Source organism: Rattus norvegicus, chromosome 2, assembly GCF_021556685.1.
Source record: "Rattus norvegicus strain SHRSP/BbbUtx chromosome 2, alternate assembly SHRSP_T2T, whole genome shotgun sequence".
Taxonomy (NCBI): domain Eukaryota; kingdom Metazoa; phylum Chordata; class Mammalia; order Rodentia; family Muridae; genus Rattus; species Rattus norvegicus.
Window position 1 is genome coordinate 4,391,894 of NC_141535.1, and position 21,493 is coordinate 4,413,386.

The 21,493-nt window shown below is 42.6% G+C and overlaps 1 pseudogene; it reads left to right on the forward strand.

Moving 5' to 3' along the window:
- The first annotated feature begins 14,098 nt into the window (after nt 1-14,098).
- Nucleotides 14,099-14,243, forward strand: LOC147995929 (5.8S ribosomal RNA; annotated as a pseudogene).
- The last annotated feature ends 7,250 nt before the right edge of the window (nt 14,244-21,493 follow it).

Sequence of the window (21,493 nt, forward strand, 5' to 3'; positions counted from 1 at the left end):
TAGTTCATTATATCACCTACCCCAAGTTCTCCCACAATCCAACAATCCACAGGTCCCTTTTCTCATCCTCTCTTTCTCCCTCCAACCTGGAAGTATAACCTGGAAGTATATGTCCAGTGATTGGTGCCCTGAAATCTTTATTCATTAAGGAAAAGACCTTGCCGCAAACACCCACCATATCAAAAACTAATCCATATGAAATAAGCATGGGCATGGTTGATGTGGATACCACAGGTCACATGGTAATGTGGAAAGAGATAAGAAGATAAGTCTTGGATGCTTCTGATCAAGGTAGCCTTGACTACTCAGTGGTAGTAGCAAAGTGGCTACCCAGGACAAGGTAAGGGATGAGAACCTACACATGAACTTTTCCTCTGACTTTCACATGTGTTTCTACACAAAAGGGTGTGCCTTCACAAATAAATATGTACACATCACACACATGCCACACACACACACACACACAAACACACACACAAAGACACATACACACACACACAGACCACACACATTTATGAAGACACATGTGCAAAAAAGACACCTAACCCGTGGGTATATACATTTGTATATGTGTATATATGTAGGCATGTGTGTACATATGTCTACTTGAATATTGTAAAATGTTTTTGAGTAATTTAGTAAATATGTAACTTATTTACATGTGTATAGAGATGTCTGTCTGACACACAGTTAGATTCACATAATAAATGCATAGGTTCTTTGTATATTTGGTTTTGTCATGGAGTATATTGGTTTGTCCATCCTTGTTAATTGACAGTTTTTCTGGATAGAGTAGCCTGGATTTGTGTTCTCTTAGGGTCTGTATGACATCTGCCAAGGATCTTCTGGCTTTAATAGTCTCTGGTGAGATGTCTGGTGTAATTCTGATAGGTCTGTCTTTATATGTTACTTGATATTTTCCCTTACTGCTTTTAATATTCTTTCTTTGTTTTGTGCATTTGGTATTTTAACTATTATGTGATGGGACAGATTTCCTTTCTGGTCAATCTATTTGGAGTTCTGTAAACTTCCTGTACGTTTGTGGGCATCTCTTTCTTTTCTTTAGGGAAGTTTCCTTCTATAATTTTGTTGAAGATATTTACTGGACATTTATGTTGGAAATCTTAGCTCTCTTCTATACCTACTATTCTCAGGGTTGATCTTTTCATTGTGTCTTGGATTTCCTCAATGTTTTTGGTTAGGAGCTTTTTGCGTTTTACATTATCTTTGATGGTTGTGTCAGTGTTTTCTGTTATCTTCTGCCAATGAGATTCTCTCCTCTATCTCTTGATTTCTGATTGAAAATACTTGTGTTTCTGACAGCTGATCTCCTTCCTTCTTTTTCCATCTCCAGGGTTGTCACCCTTTGTGCATTCTTTATTGTCTCTATTTCCATTTTTAATTCCTGGATGACTTTGTTCAATTCCTTTACCTGTTAGTTTGTGCTTACCTGTAGTTCTTCAAGAGATTTCTGTGTTTCCTTCTTTAGGGCTTCTATTCCTTACCTGTGTTGTGCTCTATTTCTTTAAGATAGGTAATTATGTCCTACAAAGAATAATAGACTGAAAACTCAAACACAAGGAGGAAAACTAACCCTAGAAAAAGCACAGAAGTAATCTTCTTGCAACAAAACCAAAGGAAGAGAAATACACAAATATAATTCCACCTCTAACATCAAAAAATAACAGGAAACAACAATCCTATTCTTTAATATCTCTTAATATCAATGGACTCACTTCTCTAATAAAAAGACATGTAAAACAGAGTGGATACTTAAAGAGGACTCAGTATTTGCTGCAAACAGGAAACCCACATAAGTGACAATGACAGACATTACCTCAGAGTAAATTGCTGAAAAATAATTTCCGAAGCAAATGGTCCAAAGAAAAAAGCTGGAGTAGCCATTTTCATATCGAATAATATCAACTTTCAACTAAAAGTTTTCAGAAAAGATAAGGAAGGACACTTCATATTCATTGAAGGAAAAGTCCAACAAGATGAACTCTCAGTCCTGAATATCTATGCTCCAAATGCAAGGGCACTTGCATTTATAAAAGAAACCTTACTAAAGCTCAAAGCATATATTGCATGTCACACAATAACAGTGGGAGATTTCAACACCCCACTTTCATCAATGGACAGCTCATAGAAACAAATATTAAACAGAAACATAGAGAAACTAACCTAAGTTATGAACCAAATGGACTTAACAGATATTAATAGAACGTTTCATCCTAAAACAAAAGAATATACCTTCTTACAACCTCATGGTACCTTCTCCAGAACTGACCATATAATTGATCACAAAACAGACCTCAACAGATATAAGACTGAAATATTTGCATGCATCCTGTCAGATTACCATGGACTAAGGCTTGTTTTCAATAACAATAGTGACAGAAAGCTCACATATACATGGAAGCTGAATAACACTCTACTCAATGATAACTTGGTCATGAAAAAAATAAAGAAATAAATTAAAGACTTTTTTGGATTTAATGAAAATAAAGGTACAATGTACCCAAACTGATGGAACACAATGTAAGCAGTGCTAAGAGGAAAACTCACAGCTCAAAAATAAATTGGAGAGAGAGCATACATTAGCACCTTGACAGAACACCTAAAATCTCTAGAACTAAAAGAAGCAAATGCACCCAAGAAGAGTAGAAGGCAGGAATTGTATTAAACTCAGGGCTCAAAACAACCAAGTAGAAGCAAAAAAAGGAATATACAAAGAATCCACAAAAGTGGGAGCTGGTTTTTTTGAGAAAATCAACAAGATAGATAATAAACCCATAACCTGGCTAACCAGAGGGCACAGGGTATCAAATTAACAAATCAGAAATGAAAAGTAAGACATAACAAGAGAATCTGAGGAAATTCAGAAAATAATCAGATCCTACTACAAAAGCTTATATTCAACAATACTGGAAAATCTGTATTGAATGGATAATTTTCTAGACAGATACCAGGTACAAAAGTTAAGTCAGGATCACACAAAGCATCTAAACAGTCCCATAACTACTAAAGAAATAGAAGCAGTTATTAAAAGTCTCCCAACCAAATAAAGCCCAGGACCAGATGTGTTTAGTGCAGAATTCGATGAGACCTTCATAGAAGATGTCATACCGATATGGTGCAAACTATTCCACAAAATAGAAAAAGAAGGAACACTAGCCAATTCCTTCTATGAACCATAATTATGCTTGTTGCTATTAAATATTGCCTGCGCCCGACCAGAAAGAGCACACCAAACCAATACCAACACGGTTCCATGTGGTGAGACTTATTAATTCCCTTATTAAATACAAGGGAAAGGGGCCAGAGAAAGAACAGAAAATAGAGTGAGGGTGGAGGGAGTCTGCTTTTATTTGTACTGTGAGGTAAAGATGCCCAGGTGGAGGTGAGACTTGAGCCAAAACGTCTTCTGGGAATGTATGGTGCTACAGCTAAAGGCAACACTTGATACCAACAATGCTTATACCTAAACCACACAAAAAAACAAGAAAGAAAGAGAACTTCAGAGCAATTTCCCTTATGAATATCAAAACAAAAATACTCAATAAAATTCTTACAAACCAAATCCAAGCAACCATCAAAATGATAATCCATCATGAGGAAGTAGATTTCATCCCAAGGATGCAGAGATGGTTCAATATATGGAAATCCATCAATGTAATTCACTTGAGGGGCAGGCAGTGAAAAGTACCCTGATAGGAGATAGGTTGAATCCCCAGGACACTTAAAGGGGACTGCAGGTGCCTTCCCACTTTTCCAGGATAACAGGTCCCCCCAAAGACCCCTTTACAGAGGTTTGAGACAGACCAGTCATATAGGGCAATGCTGCAAGCACTGCAGCACAGGTCATGTAGGCTCAAGACAGATCAGAGGTAGAAGCAGGACCACACCTACAAATAAGTATATGAGGAGGTCTTCCCAAGCTCTCAGGACAAACCAATAGGAAGTAACTTTTGTCAGACACTGACCCATTCACAAAACTATTTAAGCACAATGAAAGGCCTGCAGGAATTATTTTATTGTCTACCAGCTTCTGTTATAAGAGCTGTTACTCTGCCACTTGGAGATGAGATCTGCTCTCCAGAAATCATCACTGCAAGAAGATCCCTTGCACTCCTCACTGGCTAGTCAGTCCCCTGCTGGTTCAGCCCAGCCCAGGCAATGAAGTGGCAGGCAGTGGGGATAAGGAGAAGGACAGGCAGTTGGGGTGGCAAATAAATGTTCCCCCTCCCTGCCTGAGATCTTTCTCCCTTTACCTGTACCCACACAACTAGCCAGCCTGGTCAGAGATCACTGCAGAGAGCACTCTGGCACCAGAGCCCTACAATGAAGTGGTGGAACAATGATCAACAAAACTGCAGTGTGGGAAGGTGAGTCACCTCCCCCAACTCTGGAGACTAGCAACCTATCTTTTCCTGCTGAGTTTTCAGTCAGCACCATCTCAAGCTTAGGTCAAGCTGAAGGGGCAACTGAAGGCTCCTGGCCAGAGCTACTCTCTGGAGTTGGCTGAAGGTCCCTCTAGCCCCTGTCCAAATCCTGACAGCCTGCAAAACAGCCTGCAATTGGTTTTGGCAGACTCCCTATCTAACCTGGGAAAACAGTAGACACTTAAAGCCACAGAGCACCTGCTCCTTCTTTAATCTGCAGGAAGGCTTAATGTTTTGGACTTCTGTGGAATCCCCCAAGGCCGATAGGCCAAGGAAATGTTCCCATTGGACAAACCATTTCTCCACTTTTCTGTAACAGACAGTACACTGACACACACAAAAACAAAATATTAAAAAAAAATTCCTCAGTTCCTGCGACTCCCCCCCCTCCCCCCCCCCGGCAGTGTTCTTGCAGCTTTCCACAGCCCAACACCCACCCTGTGGCAGTGTAGGGTAAGTGGGGTAAGTGGTCAAACCTTTAAGTCCTGTATCACCTAGGGGATGTGCCCTGTGGCTGAGCTGATGCAGAAAACCCAAAAGGCTTCAAAGGAGACACTAAACAGTCTGTCTTCTCCTCCCTCCCCCCCCCCCCCAGGGCAGGTATGCATTAAAAAACAAAGGAGCTTCCACCTGCCTCTCCCCTTACTCCACCTTCCCCCATCCAACTAAGGAGATCTCTCCTTAGTTAGTGGTTAAAACAGCCAAGCAGATAAAGACCACATTAGGATAGAAGATATCACCTACAAAGACAATGGAATACCCAAGGAGACCCAGAACCCCCCTCCAAAATACTCCCAATTCTAAGGGCCACTGTTGACAGCACACCTAAAAGCTCTAGAACAAAAAGAAACAAATAAACCCAAGAGGAGTAGAAGGCAAGAAATAATCAAAATCAGAGCTGAAATCAACCAAGTACAAACAAAAATGAGTATACAAAGAATCAGCAAAACCAGGAGCTGGTTCTTTGAGAAAATCAACATGACAGATCAACCTTTAGACTAACAAGAAGTCACAGAGAGTATATCCAAATTAACAAAATCAGAAATGAATAGGGAGGCATAACAGCAGCATCTGAAGAAATTAAAAAAAAATTACATCCTACTACAAAAGCCTATATTCAACAAAACTGGAAATTCTGGAGGAAATGGACAATTTTCTAGACAGATACCAGGTACCAAAGCTAAATCAGGAACAAATAAACCATCTAAACACTCCCATAACTCCTAAAGAAATAGAAGCAGTTATTGTTATTAAGAGTCTCCCAACCAAAAAGAGCCCAGGTCCAGATGGATTCAGGTCTGAATTCTACCAGAGCTTCACAGAAGACCTCATACTAATACTGTCCAAACTATTCTACAGAATTGAAACAGATGGAACACAACTAAATTCCTTCTATGAATTAATAATTATATAATAAGATTATAAAATTAATCTTATACTGAAACCACACAAAGACCCAACCAAGAGAAAGAAGTTCAGACCAATTTCCCTTATGATTATTGGTGCAAAAATACTCATAAATATCTTACAAACGGAATCCAAGAACACATCGAAATGATCATCCATCATAATCAAGTAGGCTTCATTCCAGGGATGCAGGGATTGTTTAATATACGAAAATCCATCAATGTAATCCACTATATAAACTAACCCAAAGATAAGAATGACATGGTCATTTGATTAGATGTTGAAAAAGCATTTGACAAAGTTCAACACCCCTTCATGATAAAAGTCCTGGAAAAATCAGAATTTCAAGGCCCATATCTGTACATAGTAAAAGCAATATACAGCAAACGACTAGCTAACATCAAACTAAATGGAGAGAAAATTGAAGCAACCCAACTAAAATCAGGAACTAAACAAGACTGCCCACTCTCTCCATACTTAATCAATCTAATAGTGGAAGTCATAGCCAGAGCAATCAGACAGTGAAAAGAGGTCAAGGGGATACAAATTTGAAAGGAAGAAATCAAATTATCACTATTTGCAGATGATATAATAGTATACTAAAGTGACCCCAAAAGTTCCACCAGAGAACTACTTAACCTGATAAACAACTTCAGCAAAGTGCCGGGGTATAAAATTAATTCAAACAATTCAGTGGCCTTCCTCTACTCAAAGGATAAACAGGCTGAGAAAAAAATTAAGGAAATGACACACTTCACAATATTCCCAAGTAATATAAAATATCTTGGTGTGACTTTAACCAAGAAAATGAAAGACCTGCATGACAAGAACGTCAAGTCTCTTAAGAAAAAAATTGAGGAAGAACTGAGAAGATGGAAAGGTCTTCCATGCTCATGGATTGGCAGGATTAATATAGTAAAGATGGCCATTTTGCCAAAAGCAATCTATAGATTCAACACAATCTCCATCAATATCCCTACTCAATTCTTTATAGAGATAAAAAGAGCAATTTGCAAAACCCAGGATAGCGAAAACTATACTCAACATTAAAAGAACTTCTGTGAGAAAAACCATCCCTGACTTCAAGCAGTATTACCGAGGAATCATCATAAAAACTGTATGGGATTGGTACAGAGACAGACAGATAGATCAGTGGATTAGAATTGAACACCCAGAAATAAACCCACACACCTATAGTCACTTGATCTTTGACAAAGGAGCTAAAACCATCCAATGGCAGAAAGATAACATTTTCAACAAATGGTGCTGGTACAATTGGAGGTCAGCATGTAGAAGAACGCAAATTGATCCATTCTTATTACCATGTACAAAGCTTAAGTCCAAGTGGATCAAGGCCCTCCACATCAAACCAGATACACTCACACTAAGAGAAGAAAAAATGAGGAAGTGTCTCGAACACATGAGCACTGGGCAAAATTTCCTGAACAAAATGCCAATGGCTCATGCTCAAGAATCAAGAGTCAAGAATCGACAAATGGGACCCCATAATGCTGCAAAGGTTTCGTAAAGGAAAAGACACTGTCAATAGGATGAAATGGCAACCAACAGATTGGGAAAAGATCTTTACCAATCCTACATCAGATACAGGGCTAATATCTAAAACATACAAAGAACTCAAGAAGTTAGAATCCAGAGAGTGAAATAACCCTATTAAAAATGGGTACAGAGCTAAACAAATCATTCTCAGCTGAGGATTATCGAATGGCCAAAAAACAGCTAAAGAAATGTTCAACATCCTGAGTCATCAGGGAAATGCAAATCAAAACAACCCTGAAATTTTACCTCACACCATTCAGAAAAGCTAAAATAAAAAACTCAGTTGACAGAAGATGCTGGGGAGGATGTGAGAAAGAGGAACACTCTTCCATTGTTGTTGGGATTGCAAACTGGTACAACCACTTTGGAAATCAGTCTGGAGTTTCCTCAGAAAATTGGAGATTGTACTACCTGAGAACCCAGCTATACCTCTCTTGGGCATATACCCAAAAGATGCTCCAACATACAACAAAGACACATGCTCCACTATGTTCATATCAGCCTTATTTATAATAACCAGAAGCTGGAATGAACCCATATGCCCTTCAACAGAGGAATGGATTCCAAAAAGTGGTACATCTACACAGTGGAGTACTACTCAGCTATCAAAAACTATGACTTCATGAAATTCATAGGCAAATGGAATGAACTAGAAAATATCATCCTGAGTGAGGTTACTCAATCACAGGAAAACACACTTGGTATGCACTCATTGATAAGTGGATATTATCCCAAAAGCTCAAATTACCCAAGATGCAATCCACAGACCACAGGAAGCTCAAGAAGAAGGAAGACCAAAATTCAGATGCTCCCATTCCTTCTTAAAAGGGGATATATATATATATATATATATATATATATATATATAAAAATGTATGTATATATATAAATGTATGTATATGTGTGTATGTATATATGTGTATACATGTGTATATATATGTATATGTATGTGTATATATATGTATACTAGATAAGATTGGTGAAGTTATAAAATGCATCTTGAAAGGAGCCAGATATAGATCTCTCCTGAGAGACACATCCAGAGCATGTCCAATACAGAAGTCAATGCTAGCAGCAAACCACTGATCTGAGAAAAAGACCCTTGGAGGGAATTAGATGAAATATTGAAAGAGTTGAAGGAGCATGCAACCCCATCAAAACAACAATGCCAATCAAACAGAGCTTCCAGGGCCTAAACCAGTACCGAAAGACTATACATGGAATAATCCAGGGCTCCAACGGCATATATAGCAGAGGACAGACTTGTTGGGGCACCAGGGGAAGGGGAAGCCCCTGGCCTTGCCATGGTTGGACCACCAGTACAGGGGTATATGGGGGGGAATAAAGTGGATGTATAGGGGGAATACCTGTATGTGGGAGGGGTTGGGAGGGAATTGGAGCTTATATACAGGAAATTGGGAAGGGGAATAATGTTTGAAATGGAAGTAAAGAGATATATCTAATAAAAATTTTTAAAAAATTAAAAGTTAGGAACCAAGAAGATGCCAATGCCAGTTCTAGCTATAATGTTTAGGTCCTGAGATGGAGAAGGGGAGTTAACAAAGGTGAAGACACTGACCACCTTTTGATTTTCAGGCATGTTGCCACAAATAACTTGAGCCTTCTATATTTATACAATGACAATTGTGCTTACCCAAGCGGTGATATCATTGCTTACATTATTAAAAGAAATCATAATATCCACATTTCAGAAGCTCTATCTTTACACAAATCCCCCAATAGTTCCCCTTCCTCCTTCTCCCATTCCTTGGATCAGTCACCACCTAAACTTGTTTTGCATTAAAAAGCACAATTTCAGCAAGACAAAAAGATGTCTGGCCAGGCTTGTCCTGTAAACAGGAAGACATACTGGTCTGGTAGCAAAAATGGTTACATAGTTATGCATGGATAGAGGCCGAATTAAACATTTGTTGGTAAACTATACCTAGTTATTATCTCCTATAATAATTCCCTTTTAATTGCAGACAGACAAGTTCATTTTACAAAGCAGATCTTCTAGACATCTTTCTAATATATAGATCTTTGTAAGATGTAATCATTCTAAGAGCCATTTTCAAGTCCCCATCAATTCAACATAATCTCTGCATTTTCCATGTCTCCACTGATCAGATATAGCTTCTTAAAAACAGTTATGTAAGCAGGACCTACCTCTCTCCACAGCTGACACAGACTTGCTCAGTGTGACTGGGTACTTCTCTAAAAATATGATTATAAGTCTCAAATTCCCAGGATTTATGGCAACATCTGGAGGATAGATAGATACAAAAACAGGTGAAGAACATTTTATCCCTTGAAAGAGTTTTGAGAAAAATGTAGAATCATCCACAGTGACTTAGCCTGTGTGACTCCAGATGGCCTTGTCAATGACTGATGAAGTGATACAATTTTGATAATGACTATATGCAGTACAATGAAGGAAAGGAGAGCTTGTAGGGCATGTAAACTTGGTACTAAATATAAAGGCCACCAAATTTCCCTTGTGAAATTTGAGAAGTGGTTTAAATGTACTTGCCACAGTAGAATCCTGTCACTGAAGCACTCATATGCTATTCCTTGCAGCAGCTACATGGCCACTGTCAGAAAGAGGTAGCACCACTGCTAAATTATTTCTGATACATGCATGAGGATCTGAGTGCAGTCTCCAGAGAACATGTAAAAAGTCATGGGACTGTGTTCCAAGCTAATCATCCTGGTGCCTGTGAAATGAAGAAGAAAGAAACTCTGTGGCTTGACAGAGCCCCCAGTCTAGCTAAATTGGTAATTCCATGGTCAGCTTGAGACCATGTCACAAAATCAATACAGTAGAGAGTGACTGAGAATGATACCCAGTATTGACCTTTGACCTCCTTATTCACACCTGTGGACATGCACCTGCAGACATATGAACCCCCACACAAACATGTACACACAAAGTACTGCGACCTTATAAGCAGACTCAAGCCTCTTTAGAAAGTTTTATGTCATTTTTTTACCCTGCAAAATCTGTCATACAGCACACTGTTCCTTATTGTTTGCACTTTATCTTTTTTTAGTTTTAGATATATTATGCCCATTGTCTACCATAATGAATTTCATCTTTAAAAATAACCTCAGAATCATTATATTCATTCAGCCTCCTTGTCTTTAGGCAACAGAAATCTCTTTTTTTAAACTTATTTTTACAGGAGACTGGAGAGATGACGGAGAAGTAAAGAACATGTACTACTGATGAAGAAGACCCATGTCAGATTCAAAGAACGAGATGACTCATAATCACTGGTAATTTCAGTTTCAGCGACCTAATACTCTTCCTTTTCTAGCCTCAACAGGCAACACTAGACATGCAAATACTCACACATAATTTAATAAAGACACATCCCTCACATACACACGTTTACAATTTAAATTATTTTCTGGCCTTATTTTTTTTTAACTAGGACAAAGAGGGTAAAATTATTCAATCTACTTCAAAATTTCTGAAGGGGAACATTTTGCCTTCTTGATAGGAGACAAAGCGCACCAGATTTAGAGGCATCTGAATCCAAGTTGACACAAGTGTCCATCATATACATTAATGTGCCTTTTGAATTGTCTTTTACTTTTCCATAATGGGTATTGCTTACAATTGTGTTGCTGCAGATTTGGTTTTACCACAGGCTTCTTTGATGCTCTGAGCTGCTTTGATTTTAATTTCTTCTCTCTCAATTAGCTTCTCACCCTACATTGTTATTCTACCTTATCATTCATTTTATAACATCCATGCTCCATAAATTTGAAGAAGAGAACAATGGCTGCTTAAAGTGTACTTCTTTTCCTTATAGTCACTCTTTTGAAAAACATAGACTTTTGCCTTTAATTGTTTTTTTGTTTCTTTGACACATGCTTTTCCCTTGAGTATAATAATATTGTTTTAAATTTATCCTTTCCAAGTAAGACAATAGAAAACTTGTGGGGGTGCTTTGTAAATGAATGTCAGGATGATCCCTCTTGTCTATATTTTGATGTCTTCTACATTTGAAAAATGAGTGCTGATTCAGCAACCAAATCCTACCCAGGCAACCACTGTGGAGAGTCCAGTGGAAGTATTCCAGGACTCCTGATGGATGTCAGATCCCCTTGGACTCATACACTTGAGATTTTTAACTAATATATTACCCTAAACCCAGGTTTTTGGGGCATTTTCTTTCATCCTCTACCTCATATCTCAGAAAGAATGAAGAATATTATATTGGAACAAGGTCACTTGATTCTATTTCACGATGTGACTAAGAAACCTGGAATCTCCTAGTAGTATTCCTGATTTGGTTATAAAGGAGAACATTTTGTTTTATTTCTCTAGTTACATATAGTACATTTCAGTGTAGGTGCCTATTCCTCCACCGTGCAAAGAAAGGTCCCTATAATTCTAAGTGATACAAATGCAAGTGCTATTGTCTGGTCACCCTGGTTACACAATTCCACTGTGGAAAAGTCTCTGGAATCTACATGCCCCATATTTAAGTTTTTCATTCACCAATCTAAGTAATACATGTTCATGAGTCTGAACTTATAGTATCCAGGAGTTGTTTAGCTTATCTCTGCAAGACCAAGTTGCCTTCATATGAACTATATATGTATTCTTTTTTTAATTCTCAATATTATGTTCTGTTGCTCTGTAATACTAAGCAGAAATTCCATGTATGTAATTTTTTTCTTGATCCAGAAATGGGAGAAAGAGAACACACATATGTATAGGGATACTTTAAGTCTGGGTATGTATCAGCTTTACAGTATTCTTACCATATCTCATGTCAACCTATTTCCTTACTTTAATTGATGCATATATTTTAAGTCCTATATTTATAGAATTCTAATTTTCTGATTCTTTTAGTTGATTATTTGCTTGTTTCTGCATGTGATTGCACACATGTGGATGACGGAGTACAATTTATGGCATTCATTTCCTCCTTCCATTGTGTATGTCCCAAGGACCAAACCAAGGTTAACTGCCTTGGCAACAAATATCTTTACTATTGAGCTATTTCACTCTTCCTAGTATATTTCATAATGTATTGTTACAAGCCCAATTGCTACCCCGTGCCAGAAAAGGAATGTTTTCTTGCTGGTGTGTGCTACAATCTAAAGCATTTCTTTAGATTAAGACATTGTCCTCTTTAATACCCTATTATGATGCATATAATATCTGTGGGCATGCCGAAACACATATACACACATAATTTCACTGACATACACTTTCGGTGCCCAGTGCCCACACCGAGATGATACCGAGAATCGGGCGAAAGCCTGCGGGATTAAAGAAACACACACACACAGGTTATTATTAGCCATTCTTTTGTAAAATTTTTAATGATATCACTTCAATACATAAGCTTAGAGATATACACCCACAAACTCTCACCTACAAACTATATAAGAAGGTTTTTTTATCAATGTGATATAAAACTAGAGATAACTTGGAAGAAGAAATCTTAACTGAGAAAAACCTCTTCATAAGATTGTCCAATGAAAAAGCCTGTGGGCACTTTCTTGATTAATAATTTTGTTGGAGGGCCCAGCTCCAGAAGGTCGAACTTGACTATCTAGAAGAAGTAAAAATCATAACAAGGTTTCTGTAGGTGAACCAGTGGAAGGATCATTAAGGGAGAAGGCCAAGGGGGTGTCTGGTCCTTTCTCTGGCCTGTGTGAGTCCCTCCTCTCACTGGGAGGCGCGTCCCAGGGTCCCCAACGCATTCCTGGCCTGTGCCTTGGCCACTGGCCAAGTGAGCTTTTCGGGGAAAGGCAGGGGTCCTTAAGAAGCGGTGCGGGGAGGGTGTCAGGTCTGGTCCTTCGAGGGACCTCCTCCATTCTCTCTCTCTCCCTTGCTCTTCTGCCTATGTCTTGGCCTCTGCCTCCACCACTGCTGCTTCCGCAGCCAGCACCTCCCTTGCCCGCTGGCCAGCCAAGGCCCTCAGCGTACTGAGGTCATTGTGCCTCTTTCTGGACCGGCTCTGTGATCTCATCTCATGTGCACTGAGGGGGGGGAAGGGGGGCGGTATGAGGTGGCAGGGACCTGCTCACTCTCCTCAAGGCACCTGCTGCCCCTCTACCACAGCTCTCCCGCTCTGAAGGTGCCGGGGTGTCTCTGTCGCGTGCAGGGGGTCCCTGTGCCACGGGTGGGCTCTCGCAGCCTGCCCAGCCTTTTGGGCCTCGGCTGTCAGTCCCGCTCCTGTCTGGGTAACTAGCTGTCCTGTTCCAGCGCAGAAGTTTAAAGACCCCGGGGGTCGCCCTACCGCCCGTCGGTCATCCGCAGGAGGGCTTCCCGTTTCCTCCCTCCACCTGGTGGTCCCTGAGACTCAGCGGGCCCCCTCTGGCCGCCGGTGCTTCCAGAGGAGGCGGTCGGGGGGCCATGTCGCTGGCCCACTCTGGGCGCCTGTGGGGTCCCGGCCCAAGCACCCGACTTGCCCGCCCATTGGCTGGCCGCCACCGGGTGCTGGGTTCGCTGCGTCCCATGTCCCGTGTGTCCAGCCTTTCTGTTCCCGACCCTGTCTTTTTTTTTCTTTTCACATGTATCCTTTAATTTCCCGCTGGCCGGCCTGAGGTGGAGCCGCCTGGCAGTTGGCCCCTCTCTTCCAGTGCAGCAGGGGCGGGCGGGGGAGCTTGTGCCAGTGTTAGCACCCATAGGAGTCCGTTCACACCCCAGATACCGATAAGACGCTTAGAGGTGGATCACTTGGCTTGTGCGTAGATGAAGAATGCAGCTACCTGCGAGAATTAATGTGAATTGCAGGACGCATTGATCATGGAAACTATGAACGTGAAAGACCCCCTCCAAGAAAGGGAATTGTACAAGCCCAAGGCCCTCAACTATAGAAGTAAAAAGTAAGTTTTCAGATACACAGACTCAGAACTAAAATAAGCCTGGGAAAGTTCAGATGTGTCCAAGCTTTGTGGGACAAGCTGACCCATCATTTAGACGAAACAGACCATAAAAGAAAACAAAATACAGAAACCAATCTAAATTATTGATATTGCTTTATGGGCCACCTAACAAGAGATAAACCCCTAGCCCCTGACATTCTGGAAGCCCCAACCTGCACGTATTCTCTTGCTGTGTGCCTCATTTGAATGCACCAACCACGCATCTGCTTCTCTAAGCCTGCTTCTGCTCCCCAATACCCTATAAAAACCTGCCCCTGGTTCTGTTAGGCACGCCAGTCTTCCGAATTGACTGGGACGCCCACAGATACCTGTGTATCCTGATCAATAAAAATCCTCTTGCAGATTGCAGCCTGTGGACTCGAACTGGTCATTGGGCTCGAGGATCTCCCTGCTGAGGGAAGATTCTCTCTGAGAGTTTTACAAACTCACTAGAGGCCCCGGGTTCCTCCCGGGGCTACACCTGTCTGAGAGGCGCTTGAGGATCAATCGCTGCCACGCCCCCTTCGGTTTTGATGCCTTGGGGGGGGTGGCGTGTCGCGAGCCCCCTCTGTGCACTCGAGGGGTTCTGCTGCTTGGACTCTGCTCACAGGGCCTCTCCCCTCGGCCCTCCGTCTCCCTAAGTTCAGACTGGGTGGTGTCCGGCGGTCGTCCACGCCCGGTGGGTCTATGTGGGCCTAGATCTCCCCATACACCGACGCCGCGCGCCGGCCACCCTTCTTGTGGCTCATTCCTGCTCGCTCCGGTGCTCCTGCTCCCGTCCTTGCCCGCTCTCCCCACCGTGGGGACACATCGGCGGGGGCCGGTCCGGTGCCTGGGCGTGAGAATGGCTGTGTCACCCGGGTTGGTCGTTGCGCCTCCAGTCTGGTGGGAGGTGGGCCCTGCCCACTGGGCCGCCACCAAGCACCCGCCAGTATGCGCAGAGAGAGCAACCTGCGAGGGTCGGACTGGGGGTGGGAGGATACCGCACCCGCCGGGGCTTGTCTCTGGTACCTCTCCTACCCCCCTCCCTCTTGTGTTGTGGGGTGCCAGATGGCGTGACGCTGCAGCATGGTGCTGATGCGACTTGTCCCCAGGATGTGGGAGCTGGCCGGGGTAGAGAGGTCGCAGGCCCCGGCCTGGGACCCTGGCACCCTCCCGCTCTCCTCTTCATCCGTCAGACTGCGGCCGCGTGCGCCCTCCTTTCCTCCTTCCCCTCTTGATCTCGACCTCAGATCAGACGTGGCAACCCGCTGAATTTAAGCATATTAGTTAGCGGAGGAAAAGAAACTAACCAGGATTCCCTCAGTAATGGCGAGTGAACAAGGAAGAGCCCAGCGCCGAATCCCCGCCGCGTGCCGTGGCGCGTGAAATGTGGCGTAGGGGAGACCCACTCCCCCGCGCCGCTCGTGGGGGCCCAAGTCCTTCTGATTGAGGCCCAGCCCTTGGACAGTGTGAGACCGGTAGCGGGCCAGGCCCGCCAGGCCCGGATCTTCCTGGAGTCCGGTTGCTGGGAATGCAGCCCAAAGCGGGTGGTAAACTCCGTTTAAGGCTAAATACTGGCACGAGACTGACAGCCAGCAAGTACAGTAAGGAAAAGTTGAAAAGAACTTTGCAGAGAGAGTTCAAGAGGGCGTGAAACCGTTAAGAGGTAAACGGGTGTGGTCAGCGCAGTCCGCCCAGAAGATTCAACCCAGAGGCGCACGTTCGCTGTGCTGATGATCCCTGCGGAACTTTCCCACTCCCCTTTCCTCCCGACCCCTCCACCTGGGCGTTTTTCTCCTCCCTCTAAGCGTCGCTCCGTCACTGTCCCTGTTCCTCCCAACAGGGTGTCGGCGGGCGCTCAAGAGGCCGGCGCGGGGGCGCAGGTGCGGCCGTGGGTGGGGATGGTGGGTGACCGCCCCTCCCCCACTGTTCAGCAACAGGCCTCAGCCAGGCTCCCTTCCACCTTGGAGGTGCTCCGAAACCGGCTATGAGACCACTGGGAAGGCACTATGGGGAAGGTGACTGGGGGTGCAGTGCAGCGCAGCATCACTTGTGGTTCCCAGACACCCCGTCCCGAGTGTTACAGCACATCCTCTCCATACAGAAGACACTTACAGACAGACAGACAGTCACACACAGACACGCACACACACACACACACACACACACACACACACACACACACGCGCGCGCGTGTGCGCGCGCACACACAGACACACACACACAAATACATATTTAAGTATTTAAAATGATGTTTAAAAAAAACAGTTTTCCTGTTTAACAGACGTTTAAAGGGAAGTTGGCTGACAGAAAGTTTTTGTGGTTTTTTATTCTCTTTTTTACCAATAGGAGGTAGATCTGTTGGCTCTTTTATTGAAAGCCAAAGTATTAAGTGGCGAGTCGATGTTTCAACTTTTCCCATTATGTTCCTTTCAGGAAAACCAGGGACTGTTGTTTCTTTGGCTTTTCCTTTTTGAAACAAAATGAAAGGAGCTCTACCAGTTGGCCTAGTTTCCGTGTTCCTTTTCCCTCTGCCATGGTATGCTCGATGAAATAATGTAAATAAATGAAGATTCTAGTTATTTATTTGTTTGGGAGACCCGAACCCTCTCTCAAGAGATACTTCCATCTCCCCCCTCCACACACACAAGGCCTCCTCCCTGTATGTGGGGGAAGGGGGAGGGGTGGACAGGAGCTAGCTGAGAGGGGGTGGGGTGGGGTGGGGTGGGGGCTGGAGAATGTGCATGTCCCTGAAGGACTGTCAGGGAAATACTGCTGCTGCCCTAGCATGCTTTGCTTCAGCCGTGAGCCAGGCGGTGCCTCTTTAGGGGGGGCGAGTTTTCTGCCTGAAATCAGTGAGTGATGATTTCAGTGTGAATGTCTGATCACTCGCTGTCCTTTCAGTGCTCTGGCTCATGGCAAATGACTGAAGAAAACCTTAGTTAGACTCACACCCAGCTGTTTGGAAATGGTAATAGAATTGATAGCACACCCTCAGGGAAAGAGGAAGACTCACTTTGCTCACTCCCAGCCTCACCCTGCCAGCTCTGGATTTTTAAGTAAGGCTGAATCTGAACCATATTTACAGGATTTGGCATTTCTCATTCATGTTTAATGTTTAGTTAAATAAAGCTTGTGAAGGGCTGGAGAGATGGCTCCGAGGTTAAGAGCACTCACTGCACTGCTCTTCCAGAGATTCTGAGTTTCATTCCTCAGAAACCATATAGTGGCTCACAACCCTCTGCAAAGGGATATCCCGTGTACTCTACTGCCATGTGTATATAAAAGGGGCTTTAGTATACTCATATAAATGAAAATAAGTAAATAAACCTTTAAAAGAATGAAACATAATGAAGCTTGCAAAGAAATTGAGCATCTTAAAATGCCGGGCATGTCTATCCACTACTTTTATTTTTTTTCGTGTGTGTAAAACATAACCACAGAGATGGTTCCCCTTTTATTAACCTCGATAGCACAACTGGGACAAAAGTGCAAACTATCATCTACCTATCTGGGAATGGAGTGGTTGGATAAAGGGAGATGGAACATTTGCAGTTAGTAAAGTTCTGCTGTCAGTTTTTTTTCCTTTCCTTTTTGGTTAGATATCGGGAGCTTTTTTTTTTTTTTTTTTTTAAAGTACAAATTTTGTTTTCTGTCCAACATTCTGATCATAGTTTCCTAACACAAAGCTCTTTCCAGATCCTTCCTCCCCATCCACCACCCCATTTACCCCAGGCCTGTCCTTATATGTGGTTGATGCATATCCAGGTGAATCTCCATCAGAGAAAGCACGATATTCCCATCTCCTATGACTGTCAATGGCAGATGACTTAAATGCCAGTGACTTCGGACTTGACTCCATTTTTCCCTTGGAGAGCTGGGTTTGGATGTGTTGAATGAAGGCAGGTCCTGGGTTTTCCAACAAATAAACAAACAAACAAACACACCAAAAAATATTTAAAGCAGGCAACAACTGCCTGCACGCCAAGAGACTGTTGACACCTCTTTGGAGCTAGTACGATGTGAAACTTGCTTAATAAAGTAGAATCAACACAGCACAAAGGGAATACTTTAACAAATTATGAGGAAGAGAGAGAGAGAGAGAGAGAGAGAGAGAGAGAGAGAGAGAGAGAGATCTGTTTATCTCCCTCCTCTAGTTTTTCAGACTAGAGATTTCATCTTCCTCTGTCTCTGGTACTGGTGGCTTTACTGCTGGTTTGGGGGGATTGGGATAGGGATAGGAAGAAAAAAGTCTTGAGTGCTGATTTTAAACTCTCTCTCTCTCTCTCTCTCTCACTCTCTCTCTCTCTCTCTCTCTCTCTCTCTCTCCAGTGCTCTCCCTCTCTAGAGCACTCTCTCTCTCTCTTTCTCTCCCTCTGCCCCTCTCCCTCTCCTTCTCCCTCTCCCTCCCTCTCTCTTTCTCTCTCTCTCTACACACACACACACACACACACACACACACACACACACACACACACACTTCCTAGTATGAAAGAAAAAAATGAAAAGGAAGGCACCCATGGTGATGCATGACTTTGATCTCACTTTGGTCTCAGCACTGTAGAGGAAGATAGGAAGGCTTATGTAGATGCAATGTGAAGAATGTGACATAAGTCAGATTAGTTAATGGCTAGGTAACTGTTACCTAGCTAGTCTGCCATTTTGTTGCAGTTACTAATATTATAAGGACACTTTCTCATTGGTTGTTTCTGCTGTTACTGCCGGAATTCATTACATATTCTGGTAGGTTCTTCTGTGTGATAACACACCAAACACTGTAGAAGTCAGTCTACTGCTTTCTTTTTTTTTTTTTTTCTTTTTTTTTTTTTTATTAACTTGAGTATTTCTTATATACATTTCAAGTGTTATTCCCTTTCCCGGTTTCTGGGCAAATCCCCCTCCCCCCTCCCCTTCCTTATGGGTGTTCCCCTCCCAACCCTCCCCCCATTGCCGCCCTCCCCCCATAGTCTAGTTCACTGGGGGTTCAGTCTTAGCAGGACCCAGGGCTTCCCCTTCCACTGGTGCTCTTACTAGGATATTCATTGCTACCTATGGGGTCAGAGTCCAGGGTCAGTCCATATATAGTCTTTAGGTAGTGGCTTAGTCCCTGGAAGCTCTGGTTGCTTGACATTGTTGTACTTTTGGGGTCTCGAGCCCCTTCAAGCTCTTCCAGTTCTTTCTCTGATTCCTTCAACGGGGGACCTATTCTCAGCTCAGTGGTTTGCTGCTGGCATTCGCCTCTGTATTTGCTGTATTCTGGCTGTGTCTCTCAGGAGCGATCTACATCCGGCTCCTGTCGGTCTGCACTTCTTTGCTTCATCCATCTTGTCCAATTGGGTGGCTGTATATGTATGGGCCACCTGTGGGGCAGGCTCTGAATGGGTGTTCCTTCAGTCTCTGTTTTAATCTTTGCCTCTCCCTTCCCAGCCAAGGGTATTCTTTTTCCTCATTTAAAGAAGGAGTGAAGCATTCACATTTTGATCATCCGTCTTGAGTTTCGTTTGTTCTAGGGATCTAGGGTAATTCAAGCATTTGGGCTAATAGCCACTTATCAATGAGTGCATACCATGTATGTCTTTCTGTGATTGGGTTAGCTCACTCAGGATGATATTTTCCAGTTCCAACCATTTGCCTACGAATTTCATAGACTCGTTGTTTTTGATAGCTGAGTAATATTCCATTGTGTAGATGTACCACATTTTCTGTATCCATTCCTCTGTTGAAGGGCATCTCGGTTCTTTCCATTTTCTGGCTATTATAAATAAGGCTGCGATGAACATAGTGGAGCACGTGTCTCTTTTATATGTTGAGGCATCTTTTGGGTATATGCCCAAGAGAGGTATAGCTGGATCCTCAGGCAGTTCAATGTCCAATTTTCTGAGGAACCTCCACACTGATTTCCAGAATGGTTTTACCAGTCTGCAATCCCACCAACAATGGAGGAGTGTTCCTCTTTCTCCACATCCTCGCCAGCATCTGCTGTCACCTGAGTTTTTGATCTTAGCCATTCTCACTGGTGTGAGGTGAAATCTCAGTGTTGTTTTGATTTGCATTTCCCTTATGACTAAAGATGTTGAACATTTCTTTAGGTGTTTCTCAGCCATTCGGCATTCCTCAGCTGTGAATTCTTTGTTTAGCTCTGAACCCCATTTTTTAATAGGGTTATTTGTTTCCCTGCGGTCTAACTTCTTGAGTTCTTTGTATATTTTGGATATAAGGCCTCTATCTGTTGTAGGATTGGTAAAGATCTTTTCCCAATCTGTTGGTTGCCGTTTTGTCCTAACCACCGTGTCCTTTGCCTTACAGAAGCTTTGCAGTTTTATGAGATCCCATTTATCGAATCTTGATCTTAGAGCATAAGCCATTGGTGTTTTGTTCAGGAAATTTTTTCCAGTGCCCATGTGTTCCAGATGCTTCCCTAGTTTTTCTTCTATTAGTTTGAGTGTGTCTGGTTTGATGTGGAGGTCCTTGATCCACTTGGACTTAAGCTTTGTACAGGGTGATAAGCATGGATCGATCTGCATTCTTCTACATGTTGCCCTCCAGTTGAACCAGCACCATTTGCTGAAAATGCTATCTTTTTTCCATTGGATGGTTTTGGCTCCTTTGTCAATAATCAAGTGACCATAGGTGTGTGGGTTCATTTCTGGGTCTTCAATTCTATTCCATTGGTCTATCTGTCTGTCTCTGTACCAATACCATGCAGTTTTTATCACTATTGCTCTGTAATACTGCTTGAGTTCAGGGATAGTGATTCCCCCTGAAGTCCTTTTATTGTTGAGTATAGCTTTAGCTATCCTGGGTTTTTTGTTATTCCAGATGAATTTGCAAATTGTTCTGTCTAACTCTTTGAAGAATTGGATTGGAATTTTGATGGGGATTGCATTGAATCTGTAGATTGCTTTTGGTAAAATGGCCATTTTTACTATATTAATCCTGCCAATCCATGAGCATGGGAGATCTTTCCATCTTCTGAGGTCTTCTTCAATTTCTTTCCTCAGTGTCTTGAAGTTCTTATTGTACAGATCTTTTACTTGCTTGGTTAAAGTCACACCGAGGTACTTTATATTATTTGGGTCTATTATGAAGGGTGTCGTTTCCCTAATTTCTTTCTCGGCTTGTTTCTCTTTTGTATAGAGGAAGGCAACTGATTTATTTGAGTTAATTTTATACCCAGCCACTTTGCTGAAGTTGTTTATCAGCTT